The sequence below is a fragment of the Engystomops pustulosus genome, chromosome 3, assembly GCF_040894005.1.
Source record: "Engystomops pustulosus chromosome 3, aEngPut4.maternal, whole genome shotgun sequence".
In the NCBI taxonomy this organism is placed as follows: Eukaryota; Metazoa; Chordata; class Amphibia; order Anura; family Leptodactylidae; genus Engystomops; species Engystomops pustulosus.
In genome coordinates, this window is record NC_092413.1 from 81,491,739 (window position 1) to 81,513,384 (window position 21,646).

Sequence of the window (21,646 nt, forward strand, 5' to 3'; positions counted from 1 at the left end):
GATGCTATAAATATTATTTGGGGCCATAATTATTTTATACTAGGCGGGGGGGGGATGCTATATATATTATTTGGGGCCATAATTATTTTTATACTGGGGGGGGATGCTATATATTATATATTACTAAGCTGGGGGCTGTATATGGAGTACAGTATATTACTAAGCTGGGGCTGTATATGGAGTACAGTATATTACTAAGCTGGGGCTGTATATGGAGTACAGTATATTACTAAGCTGGGGGGATGTATATGGAGTACAGTATATCACTAAGCTGGGGCTGTATTTGGAGTACAGTATATTACTAAGCTGGGGGGATGTATATGGAGTACAGTATATCACTAAGCTGGGGGGATGTATATGGAGTACAGTATATTACTAAGCTGGGGGGATGTATATGGAGTACAGTATATTACTAGGCTGGGGGATGTATATGGAGTACAGTATATTACTAAGCTGGGGGGATGTATATGGAGTACAGTATATCACTAAGCTGGGGGGATGTATATGGAGTACAGTATATTACTAAGCTGGGGGGATGTATATGGAGTACAGTATATTACTAGGCTGGGGGATGTATATGGGATACAGTATATTACTAAGCTGGGGGATGTATATGGAGTACAGTATATTACTAAGCTGGGGGGGCTGTATATGGGGTACAGTATATTACTAATGTGGGGGCTGTATATGGGATACAGTATATTACTAAGCTGGGGGGCTGTATATGGAGTACAGTATATTACTAAGCTGGGAGGCTGTATATGGGGTACAGTATATTACTAAGCTAGGGGGGATGTATATGGAGTACAGTATATTACTAAGCTGGGGGGGTGTATATGGGATACAGTATATTACTAAGCTGGGGGGCTGTATATGGGATACAGTATATTACTAGGCTGGGGGGATGTATATGGGATACAGTATATTACTAAGCTGGGGGCTGTATATGGGATACAGTATATTACTAAGCTGGGGGGATGTATATGGGATACAGTATATTACTAAGCTGGGGGGATGTATATGGGGTACAGTATATTACTAAGCTAGGGGGGATGTATATGGGGTACAGTATATTACTAAGCTGGGGGGCTGTATATGGGGTACAGTATATTACTAAGCTGGGGGGCTGTATATGGGATACAGTATATTACTAAGCTGGGAGGATGTATATGGGATACAGTATATTACTAAGCTGGGGGGATGTATATGGGGTACAGTATATTACTAAGCTGGGAGGATGTATATGGGATACAGTATATTACTAAGCTGGGAGGATGTATATGGGATACAGTATATTACTAAGCTGGGGGGATGTATATGGGGTACAGTATATTACTAAGCTGGGGGGCTGTATATCGTGTACAGTATATTACGAAGCTGGGGGGATGTATATGGGATACAGTATATTACTAAGCTGGAGGCTGTATATGGGATACAGTATATTACTAAGCTGGGGGAGCTGTATATGGATACAGTATATTACTAAGCTAGGGGGCTGTATATGGGATACAGTATATTACTAAGCTGGGGGGCTGTATATGGGATACAGTATATTACTAAGCTGGGGGATGTATATGGGATACAGTATATTACTAAGCTGGGGGGCTGTATATGGGATACAGTATATTACTAAGCTGGGGGGCTGTATATGGGATACAGTATATTACTAAGCTGGGGGGATGTATATGGGATACAGTATATTACTAAGCTGGGGGATGTATATGGGATACAGTATATTACTAAGCTGGGGGAATGTATATGGGGTACAGTATATTACTAAGCTGGGAGGCTGTAAATGGGATACAGTATATTACTAAGCTGGGGGGATGTATATGGGATACAGTATATTACTAAGCTGGGAGGCTGTATATGGGGTACAGTATATTACTAAGCTGGGGATGTATATGGGATACAGTATATTACTAAGCTGGGGGGCTATATATGGGATACAGTATATTACTAAGCTGGGGGGATGTATATGGGATACAGTATATTACTAAGCTGGGGGGATGTATATGGGATACAGTATATTACTAAGCTGGGGGGATGTATATGGGATACAGTATATTACTAAGCTGGGGGATGTATATGGGATACAGTATATTACTAAGCTGGGGGCTGTATATGTGGGGCAAGATTTTATTTAAGCTGTAAGGGATCTGTATATGGGAGCTGTATATAATTTAATTGGGTGGTGAATAACGAGGCCTTTAAATATATGAGAGCAGGGATAATGAAGGGATGTGTTATATGTGGGGAGAGTGCGGTCAGTTGTGTTGTGAGGGGTATATATTATTTAGGAGCGCAGTGTTGTTATCCAGGAGACTTCATACTGTAAGTGACTGTGGTATTTTTAGGGACGCCGGGTGGAGATGCTGCACGGAGCTGAAGATATCCGGCCGTGAATTCAGCAGTGATACGTCATGGATTGGAGAACCCGGAATAAAGTCCTCCTGATGGAAGAGATTGTCATCTATAAGGTACTAGATGTCACTAATGACTCCCAGAACCTGTAGTCAGTCACACAGTGTCAGGGAGCTGTCAGGAGCTGTCTGTAGGGTTGTTAGTAAAGTTTAAGGATTTACTTAACAGGGAGCTGGGGGGGGGGGCAGCATTTGAATATTCGCCTCAGGCAGCAAATATGCTAGAATCGGCCCTGGCTACATGGTGCTATTATCCCACAGGGATTCATGGGTCCCTTGCATCACAAATAACTATGATGATGAGGGATCTGTCCCTGTAGTAGTGTTCCCTGTAGTAATCTGGCTACAATGGACTGAATTCATCTGTGCATCTTTCCCCTTACAATATGAGATTAATATCATAATTTGCCATTTTTTTCCCTTTCCTAAGGAGAGTTTTAACCTTGACAAAAGTAACAACTTGTCAGTATAAAGTTAAGTAACCAAGTCCAGAGAGAATTATACAGCTGCAAGTTCTACTGTCTTCTCCAATTACATCTTTCTCACAGCATTCAGAGAAGATGGCCCTAGATATAACTGGAGTCACCACTACTTACTAGGTACAGCTGGTATACATACGCTGGGGCTTATTTACTAAGGGTCCCACGGCCGCATTTTCATTGGGTTTCCCGACTTTTCGGGGATCACGCTGGGGATTGTGTCACAAGTGATCGGATTGTGTCGCAATCGCGTCGGCTTTCACGTGACACAAATTGGTCAGACGATCCGACAGATTCGGACTAAGTGCAGAATTTAATATTCAAATTTGTGTTTCAAGCCAACCACTTACATACACCAGGAAGAAGAAGGTGAACTCCGGTGGAACTGAGTGGGGAGCAACACATTAAGGATATCGGGCGCGCGATGTACGTGGAACGCGGCACAGTGCATCATCGTGGGGGAATGCACCTCAGGGATCGCGACTCGGTCAGGTAAGTAAATGTGCCCCAATATTTTGAAGATGGCTACCATACATAGAGCTGAGCTGCTTTTTCTGCAGTGAATGCAGGAGACAACACACCCGTTGGCTGCATAGACCTGGCCGTCACTTGTTTCAGCTGATGAGACATCAGGACCCCAAAGGAGCTTGTTTTCCCTGTAACGTAGGTGTCTTATAGATTGTGTTTTTGTTTCTTGTTTTTATTATCTAATACTTACTAATATTAAAGTGGCTTAATGTGCATTAACGGAAATCTACGAGCAAAATCAAACCAGGGACACTTACTCATAGATCCAGGCACTGTGACTGTGGTAATCTTCTTATATTTGTTATTAAGAGCAATCATGATATGTCTGTTGGCAAAGCAGCATTTTAAGTGAAAATGTAATGTTACCCAGATATGTATGATCTGGCACTTGAATAGCAGAGGCCAACATAGCTCAACTATGAGAACATACTGTAATTCACCCAGGAAATCCAGCATGTCTGGCAAAAGTTCTATTTCCCATATATACTTTATGTTCTAGTTATCAAAAATGATCATTAACCCGAGTGAAGATGAGGCTAAAACAAGCTTCATCAATCCTGGAATTTAAAAGAAACCTCAGAGGAAATAAATCCAAAAGCTTTTGGATGGCTGGCTGCCATTTCCAGTCCCACTTCGGGTGAACCAAACCATGCAGGCAATGTTATGAGTTATTACATTACAAGTTTTACTTCAATGTGTGATTGTCTTACACAGCAGTTGTAGCAAACTTTGGTAACAATTATAGACAGATTTCATTTCAGGTACTAATGTAGATGCTGGCTTTTTGCCTATAACTTATGCAGGAAAAACATAGAATTTGTAAAGGAGCAAATGGTTATGATGAGATTTTGGAGTAACTCTGGTACAAACAGAGACATCCCTTTAAGCATTAACCCTCTGTCCTCATCAATTTACTGTATACAGAGGCTTTCAGAAGCACAGCTCACTGCATGCAGCGGAAAACATGACCCCGAAAACCTTCATGAGTAAGTTGTTTCACTCCTCTTCTTCCACAAGCCATAACATTTACAAAGCTCTATGTTGGCTTGTTATATGCAAGACAAATTTTCTAGTGGCACCATTTATTATTCTGTGCCATGTACTGGGAAGCTGGAAAAAAATTCCAATGGTGGTAGAAATGGCAAAAAAAGCACAATTATGTCACATTCTGATGTAACATACTTCTGTGTACAGAGCTGTGTAAAATGTGTTTGATGAGATGAAGTTTTCATTGATACCATTTTGAAAACTGTACAACCTTTCAATCACTTTTTCTTAACTTTTTTATTAAAGGCAAAATAGCAAAAAAGTGGCTTTGGACATTTATGCACTATTTTCCATTACACGGAAATAATAGTTTTTATATTTTAATCTAGCAGACATTTTGGGACGCGGCAATACCTAATGGGGCAGATTTACTTACCCGGTCCATGCGGAGGATTCGGGTTCTGCTGGGATTCACTAAGGTAGTTCCTCCAACGAACACCAGGTGTCGCTGCTGTGCTGAAGTTCATCGGAAAGCACTGAAGTTCACCGTCCTCCGCTGGGTGCAGATAAGCGTGTGTCAAGTGACACTTTTTTTTTTTTTTTAAATGCTGCTGTTTTTCCGAATCTGTCGGGTTTTCGTACTGCCACGCCCCCCGATTTCCGTCACGTGCATGCCGGCGCCGATGCACCAAAATCCCGGGGGAATTCAGGGAAAAATCGGCGCAAATCGGAAATTTTCGGGTAACCCGTCGGAAAAACGCGATTCGGGCCCTTAATAAATGACCCCCAATATGTTTATGATTTTACTTGTTCATTTATTTTATTATATGTACTAGGGAAATATGGGTGATTTATGGGCTCCTAGAGTACTTGAACCCTGGGCGTCTGATCACTTACAAAGGGTACAGAGAATATCCAGACCCCTTTAAATTTTTCACTCTTTGATCCATTGCAGCCAGTTGGTAAGATCACAAAGTTATTTTTTACTTGTTATTGTACACTCTGCACCTGATCTTGACAGAAAAAACTGAAATGAAGATATTTTTGCTAATATATTAAACAAGAAAAAATGAAATTTCACATGGTCAGAACTATCAGACCCTTTGCTCAGTCGAAGCAACCATGAGTCTTCTTTGGAATGATGCAAAAAAAATTTCATACCTGGATTTGGGGATCCTCTGCCATTCCTCCTTGCAGATCCTCTCCAGTTCCTTCAGGTTGGTTGGTTAACATTGGTTGACAGCCATTTTCAAGTCTAGCCAGAGATGCTCAATTTGGTTTAGGTCAGGGCTCTGGCTGGGACAGTTACAGAGTTGTTCTGAAGCCACTGTTTTGTTAATTTAGGTGTGTGCCTAGGGTCATTGACCCACATTTATTAAACCATTTGTACCAGTTTTCTTTCTGACTTTGAACTAGAAAGAACGTGTAAACTGCTTGCACATGTATTTATAAATTGTCTGTGTTAGTTTTGTGTCATGGCTGCATTGTGTCTGACAAGACACAAAAATGTGCACCAAAAGTGGTGTCTTAGTGCTTAGTTGGACCATGTGCTACAATTCTGTCCAATGTGCGCTACAATTGTGTCTATGTCACCATTCTGGGTAACAATGAAGATTCAGCTCACCTTCCAGCTCTGTGAATATCCTAGTATGGCACGGATCGCCCCTCTGCTCGGGCCGTGTACACCAATGAAAGAATTCCGATATCCAGCCTTGTCAGGAATCACTCGTAATCTTTATTTGGACAAATATTAAAATTCCACAGCAAGTAGTTTTGGCCAAGACTACTTGCTGTGGAATTTTAATATTTGCCTAAATAAAGATTACGAGTGATTCCTGAAAAGGTTGGATATCGGAATTCTTTCATTTATGTCACCATTCTGCAGGATGAACAAAGTGCACCAAAAAAATGCCAGATTCATGAAGAACATGCATCACACAATTTATCAATCTGGCTCACCCCACACATTTCACATAGTGCACAGTTCTGTCTTTGAGCTCATTGGGCAGTTCCTTATATCTCATGATTCTCATGTGTTTTGACTTGCACAGTAAGCTGTGAGATTTTATATAGACAGATAGTTACCTATACTAATCAAGTCCAATCAGTCTAACTAAACACAGCTGTACTCCAAAGAAGGAGCAGAACCATCTCAAGGAGGGTCGTAAGAAAATGGACAGCATGTTAGTTGGTCTGAATACTTATGACCATGGGATAATTCAGTTTTTCTTCTTTATTAAATTAGCGAAAAAATCTACATTTCTGTTTTAAAGGGGCCTAAATACTTTCCATATCCACTGTGTACAATATACTGCAATACAACTGTTTTGGAGTACATTATAGCTATACCACTTCTATATTACAGTCTGAGACAGCATGGGAACCTTTAAAAGGCTCCTAGCTGTCACTGTGCTGATTGGCGGCCTCCATTGAAGTCATGGAGGGTGCCGACTGCCATTTACAGATGGTGGCGCCTGCAGCATGCCTCTTAGGTTAGACACCTAACAGGTTAAAGGAAACCTACCACCACGGATCTACCTATTAAGGTAGATCCGATAGCAGGTTCCTCCAACCTGTAGAAGAATAACCCTTCTAGGGCCAATCCTTTAGTCCCCACAATCTTTTAGAAAGTTTAATAGTCTTGACATACAAATTTTCTAAAGTTTCTAAACCAAAGCCGGGATTTGCGCATGCGCAGTAGCCCCGTCTTTGCAGCCGAGACCGCGCAGCACCGGCCTGCCATCAGTGCATGCACAGAACCAGGCTTCGCGGACGAGTGCACTCAGCTCCTTTTAGCTGCGTGCTAAAGATGCAAGGCTCCGGTTACTCCACGCCCCAGTATCCTCTTTAGAAAATTTGCATATCAAGGACTGCAGGGGGCGTGGCTACATAGACATATCAGAAAGACACAGAAATCTCAAATCCACGATCTCACACAGAAATCCAAGGTGGCAGCCTGACCCTATGTCAGAAGTTACAGGGTCGTGTCTAGGGGCAACTGAAATTGTGTACACCAGGACAGGTTGGACTTATATCTGTGAAACCCTGCAGTTTTGTTAATAACAGTGAATTAGAGAATGTGCTATTTTGATGTGCTGAGTACATATAAGAAACTTGTCTTTGTGGGAATACCCCTTTAAACAAATATGATACATGCATAAATATATTAATATTATATTATTAAATTATATTATTATTATTATTTAATTATTATTATATTATTAAATTCATAACCTGTATTCGTCTATTATGGGTTAGGTTGAAGCAGATATAGTTTGACAACTACTCATATTTTAGCACATTAGCACATAGAGAGGGAACAATATGCCATTGCATTGGCACTACCACAATAGCTTGGCAGGTGGCAACACATATTTTTTATGTTATACAGTCGATTAACACAGAGGAAGGCAAAGTGAATGTTTTTTAAGTTTTTTTGGCATTTATTTACACTTGGGAAAAATGAAGTGTAAGGTTATCTGGTCTGTACTTGGGAACTGATTTTCTTGAGTTTTTATAGATCGGATAGTTTGCAAAGACAAATTAGGTTGTTAATACAATATCTGATATGCAAAAACATAGAATGAGGAGACTTTAGGTCGACTTTAATATCTTTTTGAGTTGTATTATGACAGCAGAACTGATCTAGTGGCTGAAAAGTGTACATAGTAATTAGTCTATGCCTTTCACTCAACAGCTCATTACTCATGTAGTAAAACCCTATGTCATGTATTTGAAACCCAGGGCAGCTAGAGTAAAGTCGTTTTTTTTGTGCAAAACTGTATATCAGCCAATTTTATTTGACAGTTCCTTACAAGAAAACTCAGCTTCGTTGGAGCCACAATTCAGTTTTATGTGTCTCCATGAGAAAAAAAAGTGAGATCCTGAAACCCTGCAGTCTATACAGCTGCTCGAAACAGTTTGTATTGTGTCAACATGGTAATAGTATATCCCACAGATTTGATTTAGAACATGTGCCAGGAAAAAGCTGAAAATATAATTGAATAGAAATGTTCCTGACTAAGAAAAAGCTCAGTGATTCCTGTGAAACAAATAGGATTCATGTGAAACAATAGTGGTATAGTCACCGGGTATTGGTATCTTATAAATTTCCTGAAATATTTATTCTCTTGATTTGTAGTAATGATTTGTCATTTAGCAGAAGAATTATTACAACAATTTCATTTGCATAATGACTACAATTCTCTTTAATTTTCCTCTTGTTACATTAGATCAGGGGTGGCTCCAGGTTTCAGTAGGCCCCTGGGCGACAGTGCCTCAGTGGGCCCCTTTGCAGCTAACTCATGTGGCAGCATTAAAAATTCAGGAACTAAAACAGTCTCCTGTTCCCTTACATATTCCCTAGTTTATCATCCCAAACAGCCGTATCACGGTCAGGGCAGTTTTGAGGTCATTTAACAAACAGGATGGACCTAAAAATTTGAGCCCCTTCCCTCTGCCAAGTAATAAAACTGAAGCTTCAACTCAGCTGCTGCAGAACCTCATAATACAGATCACTGCTTCTGCCTAACATCATAATACACACTTCAGCTGCTTCAGTGATGTGTATCATAATACGCAGTTCAGCTGCTGCAGAGCCTCGTAATACACAACTTTGCTGCTGTAGAATCTCATAATACACATCACTGCTGACACAGAACCCTCTCTCCTTCTCATGTACATTGGAGGTGATTAATATTACTAGTCTATAAACCAACAGCCATTCACACATGCAGCAAGACATATATACAGGCAGTCACACGTGCAGCAAGACATATATACAGGCAGTCACACGTGCAGCAAGACATTTATACAGGCATTCACACATGCAGCAAGACATTTATACAGGCAGTCACACATGCAGCAAGACATTTATTCAGGCAGCTACACATGCAGACAAGTATAGCGACATGCAGACAGACAGACAAGCATGGAGGCAAACACACACAGAAAGACAGACAGACAGATACATACAAATAGATACACATGCAGGCAAACACGTCATCACACATACCATACACTCACTATATGAATCAGTAATACACATCCATACTTGTCACATACCATCACACACCCTGTGGTGTCTGCAGCAGCCCTGGTATCACATAGAGGAGTCTTCAGGCTTCTCCTCCTCCACCTGGTCGTCCAGATCTCTAAGCTGCCAGATTTCTGCTTTACTGCAGCTCTGTGTGAAGAGGAAATGGGGAGAGGGTGTAACCTTTGATGTGCTGCATCACACAGGCAGCTCTATAGCCTCTGCCTGTGCTGTGTCTTGTCGGAGTGGGGGAGGAACATTGCAGGACACAGGACACTTCCTCAGTCATCACAGGAAGTGAAGATGTGCACAGCGTGTGTGGGCCCCCGGCAGCTCTCTGTCCTGTATCATGTCATTTGTAAAGCTTTTTTGATCATGAAAGAAAGAGCAGGTTCAGTGGTGGGTTGAAATGTGTCCTATCATATGTTGATGTATGCTGCACACGTATTTATCAATGTCCAATGCTACCTTTACCCTGAAAAATAAAGTTATATTCATGGACAGTAACCAGTCAGGGGGGCATGGTTTCAGGGAACAGTAGTCAAGCATTCATCCACCCTCCGGCTGCCTCATCAGGTAACTCCTTACCACTGTGGAGCTAGCACCAGCCCTGCCTCCTTGTTCTTGGTCTCCTCCCTGTCCTCACATGGCGGGTTTTCGGGGAACAGTAGTCAAGCATTAAACCACCCTCTCGGCTGCCTCGTCAGCTAACTCCTGCGGTCTTGTCTCAAAACTCGCGCATGTGCAGTGTGCGTCCCCCCCCCCTTGGTTCATGCAGGGCCGGAGCGGAGATGATACAGGGACTGCGCATGCGCAAGTTTTGAGACAAGACCGCAGGAGTTAGCTGACGAGGCAGCCGAGAGGGTGGTTTAATGCTTGACTACTGTTCCCCGAAAACCCGCCCCCCCCTGACTGGTTACTGGCCACAAATACAACTATATTTTTCAGGATAAAGGTACGTTGGACACATGTGCAGAAACCATAAAAAAGCACCAATAACATACTCTTGCTGGTTTATAAGTGGTTTCCCTCCCTGGTGACAGGTTCTCTTTAATCTGAAAAATCAATAAAAAAGGATTTCATGTCACTAAATCTCTCACTCCTGCAATTGCTTCTAGTGAGATTCTGTATAGTTTTGTAGGAGCTGACACTGTGACCTTATTTTCTGCCTATTACGGCTATAAGTTCACTTGCATATAATCTTGTTGGGAGCTTAATACACATCTACAGACTTCAATATGCAAGTGTCTATATATAGTGGTCCAATGTATAATGGATAAACACCAGGGGGGAAATTTATCATTCATCCTATGTAGCTTCTTGGCGTATAATTTTCGCTAATTTTTGCGCAAACATCGTTTTTGCAGGGTTTTTTAGCGAGAAAAAAATGCAACTATAAAGTCATGCAATGGCAGAAAAAATACACCACAGAGTGTGCAAAACCACATTTATCAACTGAGAATTTTCAAAAGAATGCAAATTTTATCGCAAAACTACACCACATAGGAGGTGGTGTATGTGGGTCCATTGCTACTACAGGGGGGAGTTTTTACTCAATTTTCTGTTTAAGGTATCTGAGAACTTCGTAAAAAGGCAGAAATTGAACAGATGCTAGTCAATAGCCTCTCACTACCAGGAGGAGACCCAACCAGGTCGAAACAGTGCTGTCTACAGTTCTGAGTCTATTCCTTCTGGAATAGATATACTGGTTTGGCTTAATCCCACACCATGCTTTTAGACTTCTTGTAGGTCATACTTCGTGTTAAGGGGTGTAAAATCTGCTTGGTTTTGGGGTGCCAGTTAATATAAATTAACAACAATATTCAATGGATCTTTATAGGGGATTTATTAAGGGTACAATACAGGGAAATATACATAGAGGGTAAACTAACTAAGGGACAGAGTGAGGGTAGGGGAGGAAGTGCTCTCACTAAAGATCTGTATACCATCTTATATACACACACACGTAGCTTACACACACTTGCCCATCATCCCACCTCCACCACTGTCTTGGCCAATCCAATGATGATGTAGAGTCAATATATTCTTGTCACACAAACTTGCAGGACAAGTAACTTGAGTCTTTGTTTCCTACTGGATCTGGGAGAATCTCCAGTGGGCAATGACATGCAGCTGTCCTCAGTGTAATAGCACAGGTGTAATAGCACAGTCCATTGTAATCACATGCAGGCTGTTTATACAATCTTTATTAGGGGCAATGTAGGCATTTATGGCTTAGTTCTTCCTCTGTCCACAAAGACCCTTACACTGTCTCAAGCCACATCATGTCATATTTCCAACAAGGGGGCTGCTCCAAATCTTGCCTAATGATAAATCTACCCCAGATCTCCTTAAGCTACTGCCTTATGTGTATGGTAATGTGATCCCAAGCACCCAGATTTTTGGCTTCCTAGTCACACATCCATACTTATAGCCTAGTTCTGGAGTTCCTTAGCATTGGGTCATCATTTATACATCCCAAATGCTGCAGCTCCACCTGAGCCAGTAATTTTGTTTACTCTTGTAATAGATAGCCAGTATCAGCCACTGCCAAAATCTCAGTATATCCAGCTAAGTGTGTGGACAGTGAGCCAAAAAATATCTTCTCATTGCCCTTACTGAATATACTTGCTGGCTCATCACTTATGTGGCAAAATATTTTCCCTCACCAATTGTATGCTGAGTGGCCGGCTGTTATGTCTCCCTTAACTCCATGCTTACTTGGAGCTCATGTATTTTGTGATCCCCATTCCACAAACAGCATCACCATCTAGTCAGTCACATCTTTTTTACTCTCTGCCTAGGCTAAACTGGCTATGTATTGTAATGACAAGCATATATTACAATTTAAAAAGCATGCGGCGGATATTATGACATGCCGCCATGCTAAGGGGTGTTGCTTCTTATATGGATTTCCTCCAAATAGGAGATGGGTCCAAGCCTCTCTCCAGCTCAGCTTCAGGGACCTAATCAGCTGGAGTCACGTCATCACTGACGTGGTCCAAGCTGGGTCACATAACCACTAGTAGGGTTTTATAATATGGTCATTTGACTATGATATGGACATTCAACCTGCCCCCTGTAGTGTATACAGCCAGCCTGCCCCCCCTGTTGTGTATACAGCCAACCTGCCCCTCCTGTAGTGTATAAAGCCAGCCTGCCCCCCTGTATAGTATATACTCAACCCTCCCCTGTAGTGTACAGCCAGTCCTCCTCTGTAGTATATAGCCGACCTGCCCCCTATAGTGTATATAGCCAGCCTTCCCCCTGTAGTGTATATAGCCAGCCCCCCTGTAGTTTATAGCCAGCCTGCCCCCTGTAGTGTATATAGCCATCCTACCTCCTGTAAACCAACTTTATCTTATACTAGCTGTAGAATCCTGGCGCTTCCGGGATAGGAAATAACTGCTCTTATCTATAACACAATGGGTTAACAAAAAATATTTTATATGTATCTATTTCACTCTCTGACTGTCTCTCTCTCTCTGAGTGTCGCTGACTGTCTCTGTCATTGTACGTCTATCTCTGACCTTCTCTATCTCTAACCGTCTCTTTCAGTGAATTTCTCTGACCGCCTCTTTCACTGAGTGTCCCTGACCATCTCTTTCAGTGACCGTCTCTGTCTCTTTAAGTGATTGTCTCTGACTGTCTCTTTCAGTGAATGTCTCTGACCATCACTATCAGTAACTGTCTCTGACCGGCTTATTCAGTGAGTGTCACTGACGGTCTCTTTCAGTGAGTGTCCCTGACTGTCTCTCTCAGTAATTGTCTCTATCTCTCTCAGGAATTGTCTCTGTCTCTTTCAGTGAATGTCACTGGCCGTCTCTTTCAGTGAATGTCACTGGCCGTCTCTTTCAGTGAGTGTCCCTGACCACCTCTTTCAGTGAGTGTCCCTGACCACCTCTTTCAGTGACTGTCGCTGTCTCTTTCAGTGATTGTTTCTGACTGTCTCTTTCAGTGAATGTCACTGGCCGTCTCTTTCAGTGAGTGTCCCTGACCGTCTCTTTCAGTGAGTGTCCCTGACCGTCTCTTTCAGTGAGTGTCCCTGACTGTCTCTTTCAGTGAGTGTCCCTGACTGTCTCTCTCAGTAATTGTCTCTATCTCTCTCAAGAATTGTCTCTGTCTCTTTCAGTGAATGTCACTGGCCGTCTCTTTCAGTGAGTGTCCCTGACCACCTCTTTCAGTGAGTGTCCCTGACCACCTCTTTCAGTGACTGTCGCTGTCTCTTTCAGTGATTGTTTCTGACTGTCTCTTTCAGTGAGTGTCTCTCACCATCTCTTTCAGTGACTGTCCGAGCTCATGTTTCATTTTCCCTCAGCTGTTTATAAAAATACAGCTGATCTCTAATTGGTTGGCATGTGCAACTGGAACAGTTTTACCATCTCTGTCTCTGACATTCTCTGTCTTTAATAGTCTTTATTAGTGACTGTCTCTGATGTCTCTTTGAGTGACTGTCTGTGATGTCTCTTTCAGTCACTGTCTCTGACCATCTCTTTCAGTGACTGTCCAATCAGAGCTCAAGTTTCATTTTCCAACAGCTGTTTATAAAATTACAGCTGATCTCTAATTGGTTGCCATGAGCAACTGGAACAGTTTTACCATCTCTGTCTCTGACATTCTCTGTCTTTGACAGTCTTTTTAAGTGACTGTCTCTGACGTCTCTTTGAGTGACTGTCTCTGACCGTCTCTTTGAGTAACTGTCTCTGACCGTCTCTTTGAGTGACTGTCTCTGACCGTCTCTTTGAGTGACTGTCTCTGACCGTCTCTTTGAGTGACTGTCTCTGACCGTCTCTTTGAGTGACTGTCCAATCAGTCAAGTTTTATCTGGAACAGTTTTACCATCTCTGTCTCTGACATTCTCTGTCTTTAGTAGTCTTTTTAGTGACTTTCTCTGATGTCTCTTTGAGTGACTGTCTGTGATGTCTCTTTCAGTCACTGTCTCTGACCATCTCTTTCAGTGATTGTCCAATCAGAGCTCAAGTTTCATTTTCCCACAGCTGTTTATAAAATTACAGCTGATCTCTAATTGGTTGCCGTGAGCAACTGGAACAGTTTTACCATCTCTGTCTCTGACATTCTCTGTCTTTGACAGTCTTTTTCAGTGACTGTCTCTGACGTCTCTTTGAGTGACTTTCTCTGACCGTCTCTTTGAATGACTGTCTCTGACCGCCTCTTTGAGTGACTGTCCAATCAGTCAAGTTTTATTTTCCCACAGCTGTTTATAAAATTACAGCTGATCTCTAATTGGTTGCCATGGAAACCTGGAACAGTTATACCTCAGACATTTCTGATAATATCCCCCTATCAATGTATTCCCAGCCATCTTACCTCACACATTAGCGGTCTCATACTCATTGCCTATAGTAACCAATAAAAACTCAGTAACACACACATACACATTCTAGCATCAGAAGGGGTGTCTCCTGCTTGGCCAGCCCCTTACATCTACTCCTCCCCATGCCTTACACCTCTTTACTATTTAGCAGTTCATGTCATGTGACCAGGGTGACATCATCTTCTTAACAATAGCAAACTGTACCCGTACTGTACTGTATGTGATCACATGAAGTCATAGCTGCCTCCATGGACTTCAACTCCTCACCATCCTGTTGTGATTTCATGTTATCACATACATGGTGTACAGTTTGGTATTGTTAGAAGGCTGAAAGACCTGCGATGATGTCGCTCTGGTCAAATGTCATGAATGAAACACAAGGCTCAGTGTAAAAAAATTTACACAATATTTCCTATCTGTACATAGAGCTTTATATGTCTGTAGTTGAATATTAGCAGACAGTTCCTAATTACAAGGAGGCAGAGCAGTGATTTGAAGAGACACAGAGGTGTCAGTCAAATTAATGGGGCGTGGTTCACTGGCAGTCTAGGAGAGAGAACAGTCAAAGCCAGAGTCAGAAAAACTAATTTGCATATCAGAAAAATGGGTGTAATTATTTTTAGGTGATATGAGGAGTACTTGTAATGCTTTATGAGAAGGCATTGTAAGTGTGGATAGTAAATTTCTGGTGACAGGTCTTCTTTAAACTCTTCCTGTTGTGTTGCACATTATTAGCAAACAATTATATTTGGAAAATCACTACTACCGTATATCTTTTGTATCTTTTGTTATATGTCCAAATTAAATAATGTTTGATTCATGCTTCCTAGATAGGGTCCGTAGGTTTGTTCTTAAGTTGAATTTGTATGTAAGTCGGAACTGTATATTTTAGCATTGTAATCCCAGCCAGAGCTTTTTTGGTCTCTGCGACAATTGTATTTTAAAAAATGTTGGTTTGTCATAAGAATCAATATTAACAATAAAGCTTCATTACAGACACCTGTGATAACTGTTACAGCTGTAGCCTAGGACTAAAGCACAATAAATTACCAATATGCAGAGGTCTGTTCATAACTAGGGGTCATATGTAAGTCGAGTGTTCTTAAGTAGGGGACCGCCTGTATATTGTATGGAATATTAAATGCTATAAAGGACAATTTGTTAAGTAGAAAACATGCCCAAATACAGCTTATTAAATATAAAAGTAAAAAATAATGGGGCACATTTACTTACCCGGTCCATTCGCGTTCCAGCGGCGGCTTCTCCGCTCTGGATTCGGGTCCGGCCGGGATTTAATAAGGTAGTTCTTCCGCCGTCCACCAGGTGGCGCTGCTGCGCTGAAAGTAAACTCATCGCGCCGGAATGCACCGAGCTGGACCAGGTGAAGGTAAGCGGTCCTTATGCGACACAATTCGGTTTTTAAATTCAGGGGCTTGTCCGAATAATTCGGGTTGCTCGAAAACCACGCCCCCTATCACAATCCCGGGGCAATTCAAGGAAACTCGGCGCAAATCGGAAATATTCGGGTAACACATCGGGAAAACGCGATTCGGGCCCTTAGTAAATGACCCCCAATGTGTTTGGGTTGGTTAGGAGAAAAATGGAAAAGGGCTGCGTCCTTAAAAAGTTAAAGAAGGTGTAAATTTCTCATGAACAAACAAATGGTTGTATATACAAATGGAATAGAGGAAGAAAAATACATTCTCAAAATGTACTTTAACCCCTTCCCGACATTTGACGTACTATTACTGCATGGCGGGAGGTGCGTTCCCGCAATATGCAGTAATAGTACGTCAAACTTCTGGCCCCGGCTCCTTAATGGAGCCGGGGCCAGAAGCTGCGGGTGTGGGCTATATATTATAGCCGACACCCTCCTCCAACACCCGCAATCGGAGATTTCTCCGATCGCGGGTGTTAACCCCTAACACGCCGCGGTCGCGCTGACCGCGGCGTGCTAGGGGCATTTAACTGGATTCGGGCCCCCCCCCCCCCCCCGCGGCGCTTACCGGGGGGGTCCCGCTGCTCCGATCGCAGCCCCGGGACTGCCGGTGCCCGGGGCTGCGCAATCTTCTTCCGGGTGCCGGGTCCGTGCCTTTTAGCAGGACCCGGCTGTGAAAAACACTGAATAAACACAATTTTTAATAAAAATAATTAATTAAATAGAGTTAAAGTCCCCTAAACACAAATATTCTCTATACACATCTAATAAAGTAAAAATACCTGAAAATCAACAAAAACCCCCACATATTTGGTATCGCTGCGTCCGTAATAATCTGTACAATAAGTCAGAAACATTATTGGACCCGTACGGTGAACGCCGTAAAAACAAAACCCGAAAAACTCGACAAAAATATAAATTTTCATAAAATCCCTTCACAAAAATGTTCTAAAAAGTGATCAAAAAAAGTTATGTGCCCCAAAATGGTACCAATTGAAAGAACAACTCAACACTTAAAAAATAAGCCCTAAACCAGCTCTGTCAACCAATAAATATTAAGGTTAAGTTCCCGAAAAGATGGCGATGCAGAAACAAATGAGATTTCCTCTATATTAGTTTTTCTCCAGCAAAATTGTAAAAATAAATGAAAAACTATATAAATGAGGTATCACCGTAATCGTAGTGATCTATAGAATGAAAGTATCATAGTATTTTTAGTGTATGGTGTACGACCCCCAAAATATACAAAAAAAGAAACCCCAAATTGACAATTTTCTTTTCCTCCATACATTAAAGAGTTAATAAAATCTCATGGAAAAGCTACAGACCCACTTAAATGAAGTATTTGTAAAGTTCATCTCATGTCGCAAAAAATAAGCCCTTATATGTCCAAATTGCCAAAAAAATAAAGATTGTATAGCCAATAAAAAGTGACAATGCATAATCTGTTCTGAATGGCGCAGCTTCCCTTCGATGCCCTGGCGTGTGCCCATACAGCAGGTTACCACCACATATGGGGTATAGTTATATGCGGGAGGGATTGGGTATCAAATTTTGTGGAGCGTTTTGGTATTTTATCCACTGACAATTTGTACATTTTTTGAAAAACACATTCATTTAGCCAAAGAAAATGTAATTTCGAAATTGCATCCGATTTTGTTTTAACCCCTGTAAACCAATTAAACGGTTAACAAACTTCATAAAAGTTGTTTTACGTACGTTGAGGGGTGTAGTTTCTATAATGGGGTAATTTATGGGGTTTTATTTTTATTTAGGCCTCTCAAAGTGACTTGAAACCTGAGCAGGTCCCTCAATAGCAGGATTTTGCTTTTTTTATGAAAATGTGAAAAATCGCACCTAACGTTCAAAGGCCCATAACATCCTACAAAAATAAGAGTGTGCATAAAAAACCACGGAGGTATAAAGTAGACATTCGGTGAATGTTAGTTATTATTTTTGGTGTTATGACTCGTGTGGAGAAAGTAGAAAATTTTGAATTTCGAAAATTGCTCATTTTTCCAAATTTTCACCAAATATCTGATTTTCTCATAAATAAATGCAAAACATACCACCAAAATTTTTTAACTAACATGAAGTACAATGTGTCACGAGAAAACAATTTCAAAATCACTTGGATATGCATTCCAAAGTTATAACCATTTATAGTGTCAGAGGGCAGATTTGAAAAAATGGGCCATGTCAGGAAGGTGAAAAGTGGCTTCGGCGTTAAGGGGTTAAATTTACCATTTTGCTAAGATACTGCAGGATGTTATTCAGCGATATTAGTAGATATGTTGCATTAACTTTGGAATTACATTTATAATCCTTTTATAGGGATTACACAAAAAAATCTTTTAAAGCTCTCAGCAGAAGCTAAATTTCATAAACTCCCTGGGGTTTTTCTGCTCTGATCTTGATGTTTAATTAAAGTTAACAATTTTTCTTCCTTGCAGATCTAAGAACCCCAAGACTGTTTAGGATTATGTAGCAGACAAAACTCACAAACAGGAAGAAGACTGAAAACAAAGTCAGTCCAGGTTCATCGGTGAGTCCCCTGGGGTCATGTCTAGCTGAGTTTAGCATATCCTTTTCACATAAACCTCTGCAATGGAATTAAGGAAAATACTAGTTTGTATTTATCTTTTTTGTAACCTGCTTTGATGTTTGTAAAAATGTGATACAGGCAGAATCAAACTGCTTATGATTACCAAATATCTCAAGCCAAGTAATAAATTTAATCGACTGTGTTGAATGCACTGAAATTATGAGTAGTCAACTAAGCCAAGCTATTAACTTTTTCTGTTGACTTAATGACTCTCTGCAACATTGACTGTTTGCCTCTGGTGAGAGCCCATGAAAACAATACACTGGAGCATATCCCTGTGAAAACCCACCAAGTGGAATATTAATGCAGCACACTAGTGCAGATCTTTAATTTTCTTGATTGCCACAGAAAACTATCCTGTATGTGAAAAACTTAGAGGTAAACAGTTGGACTAACATTTATTTTCAGCATTTCAATTATTTTGGATGAGATTAACTTGTTTAGAATTTGGCATATCTATATGTGTCAAATATTGAACCTCAACTTATTTTTAGTAAAAGATCATCTCAAGAAACTACTAACTACCATACTAGCATATTGAGGCTACATTCCACCACAGTTGTAGCCCTACGTGCACACACAGTGGGATACATAGTCCATTTCTTCCCCCGCTTTCTGAAAGTGGGAGGAGGAGTGGCTGCTGCCGATGTTCAGGGTATTTCCCCCAACAATCTCAATTGTTTATATATGGACAGCCATATCATTGGGGACCTCCCTGAGCTGACGTTCATCAGAAGTCGGAAATGGATGCAATACTTTGCATCTGTCCCCCATAGACTATTATAGCCAGCACAGGAGGAACTATGATGGAAAAATGTAGCTTGCTGCATCTTTCCATCCTCTGTTTTCGCAAGGGATGAGACATATATGTTGCAGATGGAGACCAAAAGGATGCCAGCACCTGCTAGTATTTATCTGTGGATATGTTTATCATAAATGCCAGAAGCTTTACTGGTGTATATGCTGAGTGTATCAAAGAAATATTGTATGAATTTAGCCTGGGTCTTCCAGGGCCTTAAAATAGCTGTAAATGGCCAGGAGGCACAGCAATTGGTAACCTTGAGAAACTTTGAGGAATGTGTTTGAGAGAATGCCTCCTTATGTGACTACCACAGTCAAGTCAACTTTTATTAAATTAAGGTTGACTGTAACAAACAAAGTGCTGCTGATAATAACGTTGTTCTTTCCGTGTTGAGTAGTTGACTACATCTTATACAAAGAAACTTTCCATTCTGTCATAAAGAACTCTAATCTAGTGTGAGTACAATATTTTGATATGCAAAAGTACATATTCCTAGCTATGGGTATGGTTTGTGAGGTAGTGGCACATCAGCCTAAAGGACTCAAACAGCACAGCTATCCTGCATGGTCCCTGTTAGACTGTTGTTGCAGTGTTGCTTGTTAGACCAGACAATTTGTCATACCACAAGACTATTAACCTTTAATGTGTGTGAGCACTGCCGGCTCGGTATTTTATGAGCTCAGTATTCATTATAATTGGAGCGTCTCACTACTAAAAACTTGAACACCCTGAAGAATTTTTTATTATACAATACAAATGCAAGTTTTTGTGGCACTCATTCTAAGTACAAAGTACTTTTAACCTTCTCCAAGGTACTGAAGCCCAGAAAACAAGATTGCTTTTGATGTTGGTGGGGGCAGCAATGAAAATAACTGTCCAACTATTTTGTTCCCTACATTTCATTTTGTGTGATATCTAGCAGCCCTTTATTAGCACAATGATCATAGTATATTTGTTGAGGACAACCGTCACTCAACTGAAAGTGAAATAGTATACATACTGTAGGTCCCAAAATAATCAAAAACAATGAATCTACAGCTCTACGTCATTATGATGAAAACTTCAAGTATAACTGATGTTTGCAATATGTCTTAAATATTACTAATAAAAAATAGTACTAAAAGACATAGTGAACAAACATAGTAGAGTTAGTTTCCAAATGATTCATAGAAGTATTGGCTATAAATTCACAGAATCCACAGGACAGGTCCATTGTAACTTGGGTTACATTCACACGACCGTTGGGGGACGTAAATATGGTGCAGCACACGTGCGGGACCGTACCGCTCCATACATGGGGAAAAGATAGGACTTGTTCTATCTTTCCCCATGTTCCAGTGCGGTGCACCATGCATTGCAATGAAGAGGGGAGGTGTCACCAATCCTCCTCTCCATCGCTGCGAACGTATATGTGCCTGGCGAGCAACGTCCCGGCGGGCATACTCTAGTGTGAATGAAGCCTTACTCTGATGAATCCTAGTGAAAACAAAAAGTGACATAAATGTTATAATAGAATCACACATCATACTAATAACAATGATCCAGAAAAGAGGACTCGGTGTTCTGAAATCCTGCTGTGTCTCTGAAAAGAGGTCATTATTCCTTGATACTTGTTTGCACTTCTGTTTAAGAGCATCATGCTTCTGGTGTTATTCCTCACAATCATCTGGAATCATTTTGTTGAGGTTGTGACATTTCAAGGTGCCCATACTTCAACATCACCATACACGACATATGTTTTCACACATAACCAACAGATTGGTTAAAGCGTAACGGTAAAACTATAGTGATTTTACCAAACTGTAATATGTGATTGCCTCCCTTTGAAAAAAAAAGAATGATGCCAACATTGTGCTGCTCACCCTTTTCTTTCCAAAGTTATGACATTTTCTGTTCTGAAAGTGTTTGACAAAAATCTTTCTCCCCTGAGGTGAATGGGGCGGAGACTAATATAAGGCTGGAAAAAATTAAAGAAATGTTTTCCCCATAACCCATGATATTTTTTCTCTCCAGA